The sequence below is a fragment of the Bos mutus genome, chromosome 10, assembly GCF_027580195.1.
Source record: "Bos mutus isolate GX-2022 chromosome 10, NWIPB_WYAK_1.1, whole genome shotgun sequence".
Classification (NCBI taxonomy): domain Eukaryota; kingdom Metazoa; phylum Chordata; class Mammalia; order Artiodactyla; family Bovidae; genus Bos; species Bos mutus.
The window spans coordinates 6,909,840-6,928,300 of NC_091626.1; the positions used below are offsets into that span (position 1 = coordinate 6,909,840).

General features: G+C 45.9%; 1 protein-coding gene across 1 annotated transcript in view; it reads left to right on the forward strand.

Moving 5' to 3' along the window:
* The first annotated feature begins 1,058 nt into the window (after positions 1–1,058).
* SV2C (synaptic vesicle glycoprotein 2C) overlaps positions 1,059–18,461 on the forward strand; it is a 221,156-nt gene continuing 203,753 nt past the window's right edge. The window contains exon 1 of the mRNA XM_070377234.1: positions 1,059–1,230. The gene's annotated coding sequence lies outside the window, so the exon portion shown is untranslated. The remainder of the gene's footprint in view (positions 1,231–18,461) is intronic.

The window sequence follows — 18,461 nt, forward strand, 5'->3', positions numbered from 1 at the left end:
CCTCTGCAGCCGATTCCCACCCTGCTTTAGTTCAGTATGAGCCCAGAGCTGGTTGGGTCGGGAATAGGCGAAGCCCCCCTTCCCGCAGCGTCTAGCGGGCAGCATCGGAGATGGGGGGGAAGAAGGGGCAGCGGCTGGAGGTCCAAGGGAAGCAACGCCCTCCTTTGCGCTGCGTTGGTGGCCGCTCCAGCCCTGGGTGTGGCCTTGTCGGGGCAGGTTTCTCCGGAGCTGCTGAACCCCGCCACTTTGAAACGAGGGGGGACTCTTGCTGGCGTCCCCAGCACGTCAAGGGGCGAAATGTTACTGAAAATACTAACAAAATTCCCTTGGCTGTTAAAACAATTAAAAAAAAAAAAAAATTAGGTAGCTTCCCCCCCAAAGGCCATTTCAGATGTCTGCCTGAGTCCGGCTGTCTGGCCCTACCTGGCATTGGGGTGACCCTAGGCAACTGGCAAAGTTTCCCCCCTCCCCGTCTGCTCCTGCTGCGCCCAAGATTCGCCTCCACTTGTATGTCACTGTGGGGGAGGGGGAGGTGGGGGCACCTAGCCCGGCCTGGTGGCTCCCGGGGAAGCCGAGTCAAAGTTAAACAGGTCAGCCCCCAGGCCCCAGAAACAGGAGGTGCGCCTTTCCCCGCTAGGCACCCGCGGGCTCCCACACTCGGGATTCCCTGTGGTCCCACCGGACAGACTCCGGGCGCCGCCCCCAGGTGCGCAACGCACCGTCACACCCAGTGACTAATTAAAGAATGGGTCCCTTTTCACCCTCCTACTGCGAACTCGGAGCCCTGACTTCTCCAAAAGTACCTGCGACTTGGGGGTGACCCTACCCGCCCCATCCCGCGCCGCCGCCGCAGCGCCCAAGACGCCGACTTCCCGGAGCGCGCTGGCCCGCCCCGCAGCTAGTCGTGCGCGGCTGCCGCCTCCCCCGCGCGCCGTGACTCCCTCCTCGCGCGCCGCTCGTACTCTCGCCACGCCGCTGCCCGGCACTGCAGCACCGGGGGGCGGAGGCGAGGCGGCGGAGGCGGAGGAGGAGGATCGCAGCTTGCGAGCCCCGAGCCGCTCACCCGCCCCGCCTCTCGTGGCTGACCCGCTCCGAGGAGTCGCCGCTCCGAGGAGTCGCCACTCCGCGCGCTGCGGGAGAGCGCGGCAGACGGAGGCGCCCCGGAGGAGCGAGGCTGAAGGCTGAAGGCTTGACTCTGTCCTAGGAAGTGGGTGTCCGGCGGCTGGCGAGGTGAGTAGGGGACCCTGGCAGCGGGGGCGGATTTTCCCGCCGCTACTTCTTGTCCCTCCGGGACCAGCAGGCCGGGCGCTGCAGCCTGGGGAACTTTTCGTGGCCTTTTAGAAAAAGCAACTTTGCCCCACCCGCCCACGGGGAGGTGGTTGCAGGTGCGAGGTGCTGCCCGGCCGGCCGGATACCTTTGTAGGAGCAGGACCGAGGAAGTAGGGGTAAAGCAGATAGAGTGACCCCCGGTTGCCTGGGCTTGGTCTGGGGGAAGCGGGCGCGCTTTATCCCGGATTCTCGACGGAGGTAGGTGGGCAGCTGCGGCGGTTGCGGGGGCCGCGCCCTCGTTCTGCAGGGACCTCTACTATCCTTTGCTTTTGTGATTCGATGGGCAGGAGGAGGCTGATTTAAAACGAGCAGCTACGAAACCCTGGCCGGGTGTCCGACTGCGCCTCGCCGGTACCCCTGTACCGCAACCCAGCCTTGGGCTCAACTTTTTAGCCGGGAATCCCTTTGCAGACGGGCGGGCGGCGGGAGATCAGAGGCAGCCGCAGTGGGCGCTGCGGAAGCCTAAAAGAAACACCTGAGATGTAAGGTCTGTTCCCCGCTCCCCAGATCTTCGAAGCCCCCGTCTAGTCTAGTGTCCGCACCAGAACTAGCGAGGGCTGGAGAGCCCGGAACCCCGCGGGTCTGTGTGTGTCTGCGCTTAACCACACTGTGCCTTCATTTAGTAAAAACCTACTGAGCGCCTACTGTGTGCCAGGCGCGGCGAGAGAGCTCCACTGGTGTGAAGCTCCGCGGGGAGAGGGGCCGTCACCTTTAAATAAACTACCGAAATGATTTCAGGTGCTGAGAAGGGCGGTGGAGGCGATTCCCCCACCTCAGTGACCCTTTCTCTTGGCAGGCTCTTTCCCCCCGGCTTCTGGGTTCTAGAACTGGGAAGACTTTCCTCCAGCGTGCCGAAGGGACAGCCTGGGGCTGGGCCCACCAGGACTACGAAATACGGTGATGAACTTGGCTGGGGGCAGCGGGCACCCAGCCTCAGATGCTCAACCCAGAGCCTTCGTGTGGGCGTGCGGGGACGGAGAGGGAGGGGCTGAGTCACACGGGCTGGAGGTGCCGCCGGACGGCCCGAGCCGGGGTGGGGGAGTCGGGGCGGCGGAGCCGGGGAGGTGGAGGGGGATGGAGGGCGCTCGCGTCACTGGCTGCGTGCGTTAGTGATGCAAATGCGGGCCCGCGAGCGGGGGCGAGGGCTGGGGATGCGGGAGGCGGCGGAGTCTCCGTCTGGGAGCGCGCGTGTGTGCGTCAAAGGCTCTCGGAGGATGGATGTCCTGCGGCGGCCCCGGCGCGGGGCGCGGCGACTAGGGGAGGCGCGGGCGGAGGCGAGGACAGGCGGACTGCGGCGGGGGCGGGCGGCGAGGGAAGCCCCGCAGGGCCCCGGCCGCGGGCCGGCAGGCGGCTCCGCAGTGCACCGCAGTGCAGCCGAGGCGCCGCAGAGGCCGGAAGCTCCCCGGGGACCGAGAAGATGGAGCGTCTTTTAAGGCGCTGCGACAGGGATTCCCTGACGGTCTCCTCCGACTCTGGGCCTCCTCCCTTCATTCTTAACCGACTGACAGGGCGAGAAGGAAAGTTGCTTCAGTTCCATTGCTATCCTTAACCCTGGGGGAGAATTGGGTATTAATCCGGCATCCGCTCATTTTCAGTGGTCAGTTCCGAAAGGCCTCGTGCTCACGGCCAGTTTTCCTGTGAAAGCTTTGATGTTGAGGTTCTTCGGATTCTGTAGCGCTGATCCATTCCTTCACCGTTCTTCAGGAGTTTTGTTAGGAGGCCCGGCCTCTAAGTGGAGCTTGAGAAAGGCTTGCAAAACAATGTGCCCACATTCTTCCTAAAAATGTGTTGAAAACCGTATTCCAAGTGCATTCTCTGGTAGAGAATAAAAAGGCCAATCCACATTTCATTCTATGTATTAACAACAGCAACAAAAAAAGGACCCCACTTTCTGGAAACCTAATGGCAAAGATTTTTCTACCGGCTTTCCTGGATGAGCCCACATTGGCAGGATGTGTGGCAAAATGAATGAAGGGAGTGATGGAGTTGAGGGGTTAACGGGAGAAAGGAGGGAACGTAGTTATTAAAGAGAAGAGAGTTAAAGGTCCTAGTCTCATTTCCCCCAAGTATTGTGTTATGTCACCACCTTATGTTATGGGCAAGTGACTTACCCTTTTGGGTTCATCCTCCGTGTTTGAGAAATGTGAAAAATAGCTGAGACTAGCTCTTATTAAAAAGTTGTTTTGAGGACAAAAGAGAGCGTCTCAGAGTTCTGGACGTACGTATTCTGTATGCATGGCAAATATTATAAAACAAAATCCCTTTAAGGAAAGAGAAAACATATTTTTTAAAAAAGTCTGGCGATTTCCTCCGGCACTGTTCCTTTAATGAAATTTGGCCTTCAGTGTCAGCAAATGCAGACAATAGACTTGTCCTAGCAGTCTAATATAAAATCAAATGCCATTAGCTGCTGGCTGTCTGGAGGAGGGGGGCAGGGGAGGGAAAGCTCTGGATTGCATCTGAGTGTTTTGATGATGTAGTGGAGAAATTAAATTTATTTTTCATGACCCAATGACATTTGAAAGTAGCATTGGGTCTGAGCAGCACACTAGCCTAGGAGCTTTTAGGTAAAAATCCTAGTCATTATTGATACTGTCATATTCTGTAAGTGTGGAAGGTCCCTCAGAAAACAGAATGTAGTTTCCACAGGCAATTACTGCAGAAGACATCAAAATGTGCAGTATATTACCTGACCACAAGTACCAGAAAATCCATTTCCTGTAATTAGGGGTGTTAGCTCTTATTCTGAGGTAGACTTCTTGATGACATGTTTCATGAATAAAAGTATCTGATGTGTCAGAATGCCTTCCGAATCAGGTCACTATGTTGCTATTCATGTTACTCATGCATGATGGTAGATTCCCGTGAAGAGTATAAGTTAAAATGTCCTTTTAATTCTATGCAGCTGTATCAGGAGAAAATCTATGATCATCACTGCTTCTTGGTTCCATGTTGCTGAGATTTCTGTCTGAGCCATGGCTTATGACATGGATACCATTATTCATTTAACACAAACTCATCATTTCGATAAAGTCTGTAAACCTAGGAGAGGCAGCCCCCCTCCATCAACTCCATGCAGCTTTGGTACAACGTTGTGAAATTAATTAGAGTTTTACTTTTTAAATTCCATCTCTGTTGAGTAGCTAGTGTAAAATGTTGCAGTGGATAAAATTGGAAGCTTCTTTTTTTTTTGACATAGCTGAAATAACGAGGGGGGATGAAGTTACTGTTTTAATTCTTGCTGGAATGAGGATATAAAGACACTATATAGTTTATCTGAAACACCGCTTGTAATTAGGAAAGGTTGGTAGCCATTATATATCAAGTGGTTTCCCTGGAAAGAAGTAAACAAAATGAGATGAACTAAGAGGGCTGGATTGGATGGTTTGGTCCTTTCTGATTCTAATGTTCTTTCCCTCCATAAAATATAAGAAATATATAATACATAATATTTTAAATTTGAACTTTTCTTATAAATAGAATATAAGAGATTTTTTTTAATTAACTCATTGCAATTTTACATGGGACCATGGCTGTGTATTTGTAATTAGTCTGTTAGATTTTGTATTATGCCATGAGGGGTATGAGTTAAAACATTTTAAAAAGACCAGAGTTGAAAAATAATAATCTCAGTTTAATGTAAAGTGAATATTGAGTTCGCTTTAATATGACACTTTAAATGTTTTCTCTTGACCACCTAAAGCACACCGTGCCTGCTGTATCTTTTCCTGTGGACAGTAGGTGATACAAATGATTTAGACCAGACACTGTAAACTGTATTGATGGGTTTTAGTCTTTGTATAGCACTCAGGCCCTCTTATAATTTAAGAGCACAATGAGATTTATGACAAGTTAGAGTGCTTTCTCCTGTCATTTACTATTCTTTGAAAACCCTGTGAACTAGAAATCCTAGAAGAGTCTAATAGATCAGAATTCTTGAATAGTCATGTGCTCCCCCAGGTTGCTTGTCCAGGTGGAGATTTCTGAACCCCATCCCAGGCGTCCCAAATGCGTGGTTTCCTGTGTGGCCCAGAGTGTGCAGTTTCTCAGGTTCTGTCCCATGGGTTGGATGCTGTCGTCTGGGGACCACAGTTGCAGGAACACTTGAAATAGTACTTGGCCATGCAGCAGGGACCCAGAACACGTGGGCTCTCTAAGCTGTGTTTTTCTGTTTGGTACTGATGGAATGTCTGCTTGAAACTCTCAGAGGGATCACATTCTAGCTTGGCAAGGCAGGTTTCAAGATGGCTGGCTTCTTTGGTAAGAGGCAGAGGCAGAGTGAAGTCTGTGTTTGGGAAGGACTCTGTGGAGACAGACGGGCGTAGGCAGAGGGAGCGTGACATAGACGGGTCTGTCTACTGGCATAAAGACTGAAAACCTTGGCCTTCAAAGTCTGCAAGGCTCTGGGTGGTCTGGCCCCAGCTCACTTCCGTAACCTCGGGTTACCTAACCCCCGAACCTCTCCCATCCTAGCAGCCTTCAAACATCAGTCTTCTCCTGCCATGGCAAGCTCATCACTTGCTCCAGCCTGCCTTCCTCACATTAATGCCTGGTGTTATTTAGGTTTCAGTCCAATCTTCCCTTTCTGGAGAAGCCTCCTGAACCTCTTTTGTGAGGTTAAAATGCCCTCCCCAATCACAGTGTACTTTTCCTTCTCCATAAGATTGTCAGAGAAAAAGAGCATGCTCAGTTAAATTTCAATTAATTTTTAACATAAATGTCTCAAATATTGCATGAGACATATTAAAGCATTATTTATTATTTATATGAAATTTCAATTTATCTAGGCATTCTGTATTTTTATTTGCTAAATCTGGCAACTCTGTTTATAAAGTTCATTAATTTTACATTTCCTTTTTAAAAAAAAAAATGAGATTCTTTCATGAATAGCTCTCTCTCCTGACTAAGTTGTTAAACTCCAAGAATCCATGGACAGGACTGGGGCGAGGTGGTTGTTTTGTCTTCCTGTTTTCTCCCTAGAAGGAGCTTAGTAAACATTATCAGATGAATTAATGAGCTGTTTGAGAAAAATGGTGTAATCATAGACAAGTTTCTTAACCTCTCAGAGCCTTAATTTCTTGAGCTGTGAAAAGATGATTTTTATATCTACTTTTTAAGGTTGTATGTGGAGGTTAAATAGGAAAAATATACATAAAGCTCCTACCTTGTAGGCAGTATACAATAAAAGGTACCTTTTCTCTTCTCCCAATGTTTGTCTTATAAAATGAAAGGGTCCTTTTAAATATATGAAATCCTACTTACTTTTATTGCAATGCAATCCTGAATGTTTCTGGACTATTGACCAAATGCAGGGTGCTCTGGAGACTCACCTATGCAGTTACAGCAGGGCACCCATCTGGTGAGCAGTGACTCCTGAGGCTGGTTCATGGGCCTGTGGTGTATGTAGTCACAACAGGGTCTCACACTTGTGTGTGTGTGTGTATGTGTGTGTGCGCTTAAGCATGTCCAACTCTTTTGTGACCCCATCTACTGTAGCCTGCCAGGCTCCTCCATCCATGGGATTTTCCAGGCAAGAATACTGGAGGGGGTTACCACTTCCTTCTCCAGGGGATCTTCCCAACCCAGGGATTGAACCCACGTCTCCTGTGTCTCCTGCATTGGCAAGCGTATTCTTTACCACTAGAGCCACCTGGTGGGCTGCCGTCCATCGGGTCACACAGAGTCAGACACGACTGAAGTGACTTAGCAGTAGTAGCAGCAGAGCCACCTGGGAAGTCCTAGGAAGGGTCTTTTGTTTGATTTATGCTCTGCCCTCACCTTTTAAAATTCCTTGAACAAAGCATGCCCCGTTTTCCCTTCACATTGGACCTTGCCATCACGTTGTGTGTCCTGGTAACCCACGCACGTTTGTATATAACATGGACATCGGGAGTATTATATTTTGTCTTCATAATGACCCTAGGACCTTGCATTACTCAGAGAATTTGTGATTTTCCTATAGCTTATAACTGACTGAACCAAATTCAGTGTTCTTTGCACTATTCCCTGACTGTCTTCACCTGGTTATGACCAGAAGGTGTAACCATATCTTTGACTAAGCACTGGGAGCTTTGGAAGAAACTAGTCTTAGGTCTCCTATCCTTCAGTCACCTTCTCTTCCCCATCGCTGCTCTTGCAGTTGCTGAACCAGGGTCTCAAAATTCCAGGTCTGCCTTTCAGGAAAACCAGGACCACCAGCAGCTGTTTTAGGCGGGTATCTCCTCCACTATTCAGGTTTTAAAATCTGCAGGTTCACCCAAGATAAATAGTCATCTTGGAGGGTTGCAGTTTTTCTAAGAGAAGTATCTGAGATGTTGTTCTTTGCTCTCAATTACCCAGATGAGTCACACAGCACTGGGGCCTCTGCGGCAAGGAACAGCCACGCATTTTGGCAGTAGGTAGAGAAGGTGACCCACTTTGTCACGTCAGGCTCTGACTAGCGGATCCGCCGGAGAAGGGATAGGCTACCCACTCCAGTATTCTTGGGCTTCCCTTGTGGCTCACCTGGTAAGGAATCTGCCTGCAAGGTGGGAGAGCCTGGTCTGATCCCTGGGTTGAGAAGGTACCCTGGAGAAGGGGAAGGCTACCCACTCCAATATTCTGGCCTGGAGAATTCCATGGACTGTATAGTCCATGGGGTCACAAAGAGTCAGACACCGACTGAGTGACTTTCAGTTTCACAGCCTGATTTAAGATGTACTCATCTTAATATTACTTTTTTTTTTTAGTAGTTCTAAGCATACCATTTTTTTCTTTATGCCACTTTTTCTGCTTATGTGTGTTTGTGTTTAAGAAGTGACTGTCCAGTGATTCCTTGGAGCCATTCTCAAATTTGCCCTCATATTCTTATTTTCAACATGTGACAGCGTTGCCCCAGTTTACACCCATTAAATACAGTATGAGCTGCATTGAACACACAAGTAATTTAAGTATAAATATTATTATTTTTTGAAGTATCCAATTGAATCTGCGGCCTGGGTTTCCTGTGGGCCACGTCAGTGTGAGGGTAGAATTATAGACCCACAATAACATCTACAGCCATTTCTCTGGTCCTGTTCCTCCCCCCTGTTGTGGATTCCCAGCCTCCTTTAAAGATTTCTCACTGTTTCTTTGCATCCTTGGGGACACTCCTTCGGTCCTCATCCCTAGTGCCCTGCAGCAACATCACTGCAGCATTGCCAGAGCCGCCTCCCTGTGCCCAGGATGCCCTGGCTCCAGCATCCCAGCATCCGCTGGTTCCGCCAGGTACTCTCGCTGTCCCTGGGGAGTTTAGAGAGTATGTGAAAGCACGTGGCTGGCAAGCGGACACTCCCAGTGACACCGTGTCCTGTGCTCACATTCTCTCATCCCCCGCTGATGACAGCCCATTGTCCTAGATTATAAACAGTGGATCTGAAATTGCCTTTTGCTTGGGATGAGTCCTTTCCTGGGAGACATTTTAGTCCTTCCCTTTCAGACATACTTCATGGTATCAGAATGTTCAGATAAATCTTCTCATTTTTGTAACGCTGTTTATGGCATCATTACTTACAAGAGTGAAAAGCTGTAAACAACTTAAATGCGCATCAGAGGATGATCACATCAATTATGGTGCATTTAAATAGTGAAACACTACACTGCCAGTGAAACAACTGAGGTGAACCGATGTTACTGGAACTATTTTTGAAATTATGTTTTAGTTAAAAATATAGCAATTTATTAATATTAGCCAGAATATGCAGCATGTCACTATTAAAAAATTAAGGTATGTTAAAAAGTCTGGAAGGATAAAGAGATCAAACTGTTATCTTTGGGGAAAAAGATGGAGAGGATCTGACACTTTTACTTGATATATTTCTCAATCATTTTGAGTTTTCAGCAATAGACACATATTACCTTTTGTAATTAAGGCATCAGTAAAGGTGGTAAAGGTTAATTTCAAGATGTCCCTGTGATGCTATTTCTCATCTAAATAAATATAAATATGTCCCGATGTTTAAGTGGTAGGAAGCCATGCTGGTTTTTCCTGTGAATGTCTTTCCAGTTCATAATACCAGTAAGATAATCAAAGTTTTGAGAACATAAGTTAGTTTGGTACTGTATAAAGCAGTTTTCATTTTGAGAGAACAAAGGCGCAAACCTATCAGTGTTCGATACAGTAGCCTGTGAGAAGGACTCCGGGTTGCTGACCTAGGTTGTTAAAGCTGAGTCCCTCCCACCTTCCTCCACCCTTGTTATCAGTAACTCTTATGTGTCCAGTAGCTGTCATAAGCTAGATTAACTGGCTGCACATTTTACTTTGAGGAACATTATTCTTTCTACTGTTGGTGTTCAGTCGCTCAGTCATGTCTGACTCTTTGCGACCCCACAGACAGCAGCACGCCAGGCTTCTCTGCCCTTCACCATCTCCCAGGGTTTGTTGAAACTCATTTCCATGGAATTGGTGATGCCATCCAACCACCTTATCCTCTGTCGTCCCCTTCTCCTCCTGCCCTCAGTCTTTCCCAGCATCAGGGTCTTTTCCAATGAGTCAGCTCTTTGCATCAGGTGGCCAAAGTATCAGAGCTTCAGCATCAGTCCTTCCAATGAATGTTCAGGGTTGATTTCCTTAAGGATTGACTGGCTTGATCTTCATTCTCTACTGTGACTGTGTATTTGATGGGCCTGAAGGTCAGCACTTTTTTTATCTTCTCTTCTTGTGGACCTGGCATGCCCTCCTTCCCACCATCTTGCCTCCCCCGCTCTGAACATCCGCACATTGGTTCATGGCAAAGGCTCCTACCTGTCCTCCAAGCCTCAGCCTAAAAATCACGTGTCATGACCCTCCACAGCAGAGTTAGGGCCCCTTTCTCTGCCTCTCCCAGTCCCCTTGCAGCCATACAACATGAGTGCTTCTCATCCTGTGTCACAGTGGCCCCTCCACTGGAGCTGAGTCCCTTAACTCAGGAGTTCCTAGACTCTGAGTCCCTTGAACTTCAAGGCAAGAGCCCAAAACTTTGGGATCTTTGTAACTCCTGGCACTGGACACATAGGGGCTAAAAATATTTTTAATTATTAAAAAATCTTTTTAAATTGAAGTATAATACACAGAAAAGTGTGCTTTTTAGAAGGGTATGGCTGAATTGATTTTTATAAACTGAGCACATGTTTTTAAACAAAACCCAGATCATGGAGGAGATTGTGCCCCAGAAGCTCCTTGGATGTCCATTTTAGTCATAACCCACTTCTGCTGTTCTGATTTCAGTCCTTTGGAGGTGCTTAGCATAGCTCTCCCTTAAGTGTTAGTTGCTCAGTCATATCCGACTCTTTGTGACCCCATGGACTATAGCCTACCAGGCTCCTCTGTCCATGGGATTCTTCAGGAAGAATACTGGAGTGGGTTGCCATTCCCTTCCCCAGGGATCAAACCCAGGTCTCCCTCATTGCAGGCAGATTCTTTACTGCCTGAGTCACCAGGGAAGCCCCAACTCTCCCTAACCTGCCCAGATGCCTTGTTTTTTCATGCCCACCATCAGAGACAGTGCTTGACAGAGCCTTACAACTGCCGAAGTACCTTAGAACGTCACGGCTGTGCCAGAATGCTGACTCTAGACTCCCAGACGTCCAGTCTACAGTGTGCTGGAGTCAGAGAAGGCTTGCTCCACACTGCTGGCCGCAGGGCAGCTCTGCCCGAGGTCTACATCCCCCAAGTAGATGATAGAGAGGTTCTGCCATTTGACAGCTACTCATACCGGATTCTGTAAGCTTCCTTCTGTTTCTAACTTGCTGAAATTGAACGTGTATGGAACTTCATCTTCTGCTCTTAAGCCTCTGATTAATTACAAAATCATTTCTTTTCAATAGATAAAGGCTCTAGAATTTTAGAATTTCTATTTCTTCTTGTGTCAGTTTTGGTAAGCAGCCTTAAAAAAAATTGTCAATTTTAGCCAGGTTGTCAAATTTATTGCATAGTTACGTACAATTTTACAATCACTGCTTTGTTTTTATTTTGTGAACCCTGTGATTCTTGTATCTAATTGTATTTTCTTCACTCCCTTGGCTAGTATAGGCTTAGTCAGTTTTTTTGTAAAGATTCTAGAAACTTTACAGAGTCATGCAGTGTTATCTGAAGATCTTAAAAAATATATATGAATTATTTAAAATGAGTCTTTAGCCCATTTGAACCTGTAATCATTGCCTGTGATTATATACAGTTTTTAAAGCTCACTATTTCTTTTATTTATCATTGAATAACAGCCCTAAAAATTCAGAAGGTTAGTAAGTAGATGGAATGATAGATACATGTAATTAATTTTTAAAATGTGTAAATGATAGAGAGGTTTATAGAAGATATCAAGTTCTCTGAAGGCAAAAATGTTGGCAAAAATGAAATACTTATGGGCTTTCTGTGGGCCTACTGATTATTTAATGATATCTGTGTTTGTAATCTGAAAGGATAAAGGAACCCCTTAACTTGAGTTTTGAGGACAGGGATTTTATTTGTGATAGCCATGGGCCTTATTCAGTCCTCATCATGTCTCTGCCTGCTTTACGTGAATTTGTCAGATTATGGCAGACTTGCCTATTCTGTCCTTCAGGGTGGTTGCAGGGGAGAGAGCTCATGAGACTGGCATCGGCGTGGTTTATTGCAGGGCTCTCCCCATACCCAGTGGCCCCTACAGCCAGTGAGCAGCACTGTGTTTATATAGCACCAGTTAGCTTCCGCCGGTTCCCTGGGTTCCACCCAGTCTTCCTCCCACATTCTGTCCAACATCACAAGTCTCTTATTGACGTTTCTATTTCTGTTTTAACCCTCTTTGCCTCCCCTGTGCTAGGTGGGCAAGTATATGCCAGACATTTATTACTAAGTCATGCTGCCTTACCAGCCACTCTATAAGTTAGTAACTGAAAGTAATAATCATTTCTTTTCACCCACGCATCTGTAGATTGACTGAGCGCTGGCTGATCTAGGTTGACCTTTGTTGGGTTTTCTCCAAGTTGCAGGTTAGGTTCAGGCTTTTAATCCTCCTTGGAATAATTGGCTCTCAGTTTGTATTTCTGCATGGAGATGGCTGAAATACAAGAAAGGTAAGTGGGAACATGTGATGCCTATTAAGGCTCGGCTCAGAACTGGTAGCTTGTCCCTTCAGTCCACATTCTGCTGACCAAAGACAGGATGACAGGAGAGTTCCATGTAACAAAGCATTGCCTCACACGCTGTACAACTTTCCGGTACTGTCATCGATGCCCACATAGGTGAAAATTTTGTTTCTTGTAATTTAAGCCTGCTGTGTGTGCTTAGTTGCTCAGTCGTGTCCAACTCTTGCGACCCCATAGGTTGTAACCCGCCAGGCTCCTCTGTCCGTGGGATTACTCCAGGCAACAATACTGGAGTGGATTGCCATTTCCTTCTCCAGGGCATCTTCCCCACCCAGGAATCAAACCCAGGTCTTCTGCATTGCAGGTGGATTCTTTACCGACTGATCTACAAGTATTTTATATGGTTTTTACATAGAGTATATTTTCCAGGAGTGAAATTACTTGTAAATCAAGGGAAGATTCTATGTTGTTTTATTTAAAATTTTACCAAGAGTTGTTCATCATTTTCAAAGGTCCCATCACCAGTACTAACAAAACACTAGTTGTGATATTTATGTTGCTAATGGATGGTGGTTTAGTCCCTGAGTCATGTCCAACTCTTGCAACCCCATGGACTGTAGCCCTCCAGGCTCCGCTGTCCATGGGATTTCCCAGGCAAAAATACTGGAGTGAGTTGCCATTTCCTTCTCCAGGGGATCTTTCCGACCCAGGGATCAAACCCGCAACTTCCTGTGTCTCCTGCATTGCAGGCAGATTCTTTAGCACTGACCCACCAGGGAAGCCCAAGTTGCTAATAAGCTCACCTCTATTTGTCTACATTGGTATTGTTTGCATTCGTGGTGACCACATTTAGAAGCAAGCATCCCTTGTCTTCATTTTGTATTCTAGAGCCACTACACTGGGACATTTACATATTTTAAAGCATAATTTATTATTTCTTTGAATTTTACTTATTACTGTTAGGATATTATATAGATATTTAAATTTATGTGTGCAGACAGGTTATTTCATCTGTGAAAAATATTTAATAAGGCATTGCAAAATATGTAATTAGTAGGCACTGTTGGACTGCTCTAGATTCTCTGTGTTTTGGCACTGTGTGTACTAAGATTTATATTCGGGGGTGGGGAGGGGCAAGCTGTAACACAGGGCGGTCTCTTCCATCTTAGCGCTGTACCTGAGGGGAGTGTGCTCGCTCTGTGACAGCTGTCACATTACTCTCTCTCTAACAGTGGTTGTGAAGGAGGTGGGGTGTGAGCTGGACCTCCCTAGAAAAATGGTGTGTTTGTAGAGCACATACAAGCCTGTATCATAGTTCTATTTCTGAGGCTTACCCTAAATTCAAGCAGTCCAGGACTTTAGCTGTGAAGGCACTGGGTTTCTGCTGTGCCACTCTAATCTTGATTAGTGCTAGGTAAGACCAGGGGGAGGCATAGAGGAGAGAAAGAGATGTGTTCCAAGATGGTTGTTCCAACAACCATAAGAGATTCCCAGCAGGAGTCTGGTGGTTTCTTTCTAAACCTGTTTTTAAAACGTATTATTTTCTGAGGCCGCTGCCAGACACTGTGAATGCCCTGCCAGAGTCTTCTGTGTATGAGAGGGGGAGCCCTCTGAATTGCTTCCAGAAGAGACTGACAAAAGAGGGAGTGAAAGCTTGGTGACCTATTTTGGTCCATATTTCAAAGATAAGAATATTTTCCTACCAACTGAAATTGGTGTAAGAGTAATTCAGAAGGAAGAAATCAGAGGACATTGTAAAAGTGACCTGGGACTAGATGCTACATGCTTCTCTGTGTGCTTTTTAATCTAGAGTTTGCATATTGATAAGGGCATCACACTCTTTATCTGTGGTGAGCATGGGACTTGTTGGGGCAGAGCTCCCCTCATTTATTGATGAATACATTACAGCTAATTGTTGTCCCAAACATTCATTACCATGAACCTGAGTATGTAATGATCATGTCTGCCTTTTGGGATACAGATGTGTGTGCACAAGAAGGTTTGATTACATTCAAAGGCAGTAAATAAATTTAAAAAAATCCAACTCTGTAAAGATTAACATCCACTTCCTAGCAAATCTAAGGAGAAAACCAATAATTAACATAATTGAATGTGAGACTCAGGAACACAGGTCATCTTATGCCTGAAGCTTTATTTAACATCAGGAGGGTGATGTGATTCTTCTTAAGGGCTGATACTGATGAATCAATCCTACTGGCCATGGAAAATTTGGAGGCCTTTGAGCCCCACCCAGATTGCTCACTGATGGGGCCTGAGCCAAGACGAAAAGGTTTTGTGATGAATCAGTTTTGTGGTGCATAGCTGATTCACTTACTCCCACTTCTTGGCATTATGCATTCCCTTCTTATTGCTGTGTTACAGAGTGTTCTGTTGATGACTGCATCAGGCGTTTGGTGTCGCATCGTATTCCATTGAGTGAAGCTCCTAAATAAGATGGAAAAGAATGGTTCATGTTAGATAGCGTTGCTGCTGCTGCTGCTAAGTCACTTCAGTCATGTCCGACTCTGTGCGACCCCATAGACGGCAGCCCACCAGGCTCCCCCGTGCCTGGGATTCTCCAGGCAAGAACACTGGAGTGGGTTGCCATTTCCTTCTCCAATGCATGAAAGTGAAAAGTGAAAGTGAAGTCGCTCAGTTGTGTCTGACCCTCAGCGACCCCACGGACTGCAGCCCACCAGGTTCCTCCGTCCCTGGGATTTTCCAGGCAAGAGTACTGGATTGGGGTGCCATTTTTTTTCCACTTAGTAGATGGTTTTGAAACTGGGTACTGTGAAATTTTAAAAGTCAGATGATGACCTGTCTTTGTCTCAGATTAGAGTGTAATAAAGTGTGGGTCTGAGATCTTGGGGCTCCCAGAGGTGCTTTTGAAGTTATTTCTGCACCTCCTGCTGGCCACATTAGCAGGCATGTGTATATCTCATGGAGTGTGTGTGTGTGTGTGTGTCTCATTTCCTCTTTCCCATGGTAATGGTTGTGACATCTTCACTCAGACCATGGCAGTGTTAATTACGTGCCTTCTCAGGGTCCTCTGATCACATTCTGCTTTTCTGCCTGGAGGGGAAGAAAAGGCTAACTAGCCGCTGGTTTTCAGTCTGGCTGACATATGACAGCAAAATAAATGCTCTTTCATGATGGTTTTCACCATCTCCTGGTGACTGACAGCATTGAGAATCAGGATGTCCAGCTTCTCAGCGTGACAGCTGTCACACCAGCCACTGTGCTCGTCCGTAGCCTGGAGGCCATTTGGGTGTATATTCAAGACAGTTCAGCTTACCTTCGTAAAAGTGAGAAGGATTTATGATGATCTTTCTGATTGTATGAGATTTTCCCTCTTTTCAGTGAAAGCTGAGTCTTTGATTCAAAATTTCAAACTTAATTCTAAGAACCAGGGTATATTTGTATGTTCTCCTTAGCTCAATAGATTTCTCATATCTCAGAAGAGGTAAAATTTGGACTTGGTGATCAGATGTGAATCCTGCCTCAGTCAAGCTTTTAAAATGTGCTGAAAGTCTCAAGATGTGTAGCTCTTTCAGCAGACTGACCATAATATTTTATTGGAAACTGCTTACTGGATATTTATAAGGTCAGTCAACTATAAAGTCAGCAAATGGTTTTAACTTTGTTAAATATTAGGATAATAAGAAAAAAAGATGCTTTAGATAAATCATGGCATTTATTATTTAGTCCTGATTGTAGAAAAGCTGCCTCAACTGGATGTCAAGCTTGGATATTTATTTATTTGTCCATTGGCTAAAAAACTATAGATGTGCTAAATGAAATAAATGCAGATTCACAGTATGTAATGAGACTAGCATCAAAACTAATTTAATCCAATTTAGACCCAGTTATTGCCCTTCATGTGTACTCTTCCTGATGAGATTATAGAAGGCCCTGGAGTTTTTTCTGGAGGTAAGAAAACAGATAAGTTATTTAATAACAGTCTTCATGTATTTCAAAGGTTAAACGCACAAAACACGGTGCCTACATTTTCTTTTATTAACAGGAAACAGGAGAAAATAGACTTAAGTAGAAAACTGAATGAAATGGAAATTTCAGTTCAATTCCAGTCAACAAATCGATGTCTCCCTTGAGCAAGGGTTATGCTGTGCTCATTGGGAAAAATGAGATGTGCATCAAACATACAGACCTGGGAGGGTGGCTCTGACAAGTTACATGGGCATCCTGCACAATGCAGAATGGGAGTGCAGTGAGAGCAGTTCCAAACCCCACGGTGCTTGAAAGGCAGCAGAAAGACGTTTGCTTAAGGCAGCATTTCTCAGTCTCAGCACTATTGATATTTGGACTAAATGGTTCTTCTCTTTAGAGAGCTGCGCTGTGCACTGCAAGGTGGTCAACAGCATCCCTGGCTTCTACCCCCTAGAAGCCAGTGGTGTGTTTTCCCCTCCAGTTGTCACAAGCAGAAACACATCCAAACTTTGTGAGACATTTCAGGGTAGGAGTGGTGGGCATTCAGAGTCATCCTAGCTGAGAACTGGGGACTTCAGGAATAAAGGAAAACTTCAGAAGCAACGGTTTTTGAGATGAAATTGAAGGGCAGGCAGGATTGTATCAGGCGAGGAGAGAGGGAGGCATGGTATTGGAGGCAGAGGTGATGCATACTGGGGGCAGGTGATAAAGTCCTGATCTTGTGGAACTTACATTCTAGTGGGGGAGAAGACAAACAGTAAATAAAAATGAAACTATTAAAATAATCTTTAAAAAAAAGTGAAAGTCACTTAGTCATGTCCGATTCTTTGTGGCCCCATGGACTATATAGTCCATGGAATTCTCTAGGAAAGAATACTGGAGTGGGTAACCTTTCCCTTCTCCAGGGGAATCTTCCCAACTCAGTATCGAACCCAGGTCTCCTGTATTGCAGGCTGAGTCTTAAGTTGTTTAAACTCTATGAAGACATTAAACAGTTTAATGTGATCATCAGTGATCGGAGAGTCTGCTAATATTAGTGATTAAAAACTCATTATTACAGTGAACTAAGATATGCTAATAATTTGGTTGCAAAGAAATTGCATTTACATCAACATTTATTGGAAATCTCATCCCTTAAAACTAGAGGTAAAATATAATGTATTTCTTCCCTGTTGACATCTGAAAATATCTGTTAAGAAGAATATTTGTTTGTAAATTTACTCCTTGGAAGAGGATTTTACTTGCATGGCCACTGGAACAATGGATAGATTACAAGGGAAGAAGGGAAAAAAAAAGGTAACAAACCTTTGCTGGGTTCCCAGCACATGCCAGCCATGGTGCTAGGCATTCGTTATTTAGTTTTCATCATGCATAAGTCCTGGGCACCAGCATCTCTCACTTGGAATAATACAGCAGCTTGCTAATAGGCCCTTACCATTTGCCGAGTTCCCAGCTCACGGAAGCCGGACATTTGTTATTTTGTCTTTTACCAAAATCTGAATCCTGGCCTCCATCATCTCTCACTTAGAATATTGTAATAGCTTCCTAACAGGCCCCTTGGTCTTGTCCCTTTTCAGTTCTTTATTCTACCAGATTTTGTTGTCAAGTACAAAAAGACCGTGTTCATTTCATATTAAGTCTCCAGTGGCTCCTCAAGGCCTTGAGTTCTATCAGCAATTCCTTCTTGGTGGCCCCACGCCCTCCCCCTGCCTCCTCTGAGCCTTTTACACTGACTGTCACCCTTTACTTCACCACTCACCTAGCTAACTCCCATGAATCCTTCAGGACTCCCTGGAGGTGTTAATAGATTTCTTAGGGAGGTCTTAACCTGATCTTCCGAGGTCCAATTTGGACACCCTTCCAACATACCACGGAACCACCTTCTCCTTATCCAGTGACAGCATTTGCTATGGTTTTGTGAGTGCTCATTTCCTTGTCTTACATCTTGAAGGTTCATCCTTGTGGACCTAGAGATGACCCAGGGCCTAGCATGATCAAGGAATATTTGTGGATGACAGTAGAGGGTAATGCATTTTAGAAATGAAAAGGCTGAAGCTCAGAGACCATATGCTACTTGCTTAAGGTCATGGAACTGTAAATAGTGAATTTATACCTGTGGGGCTTCA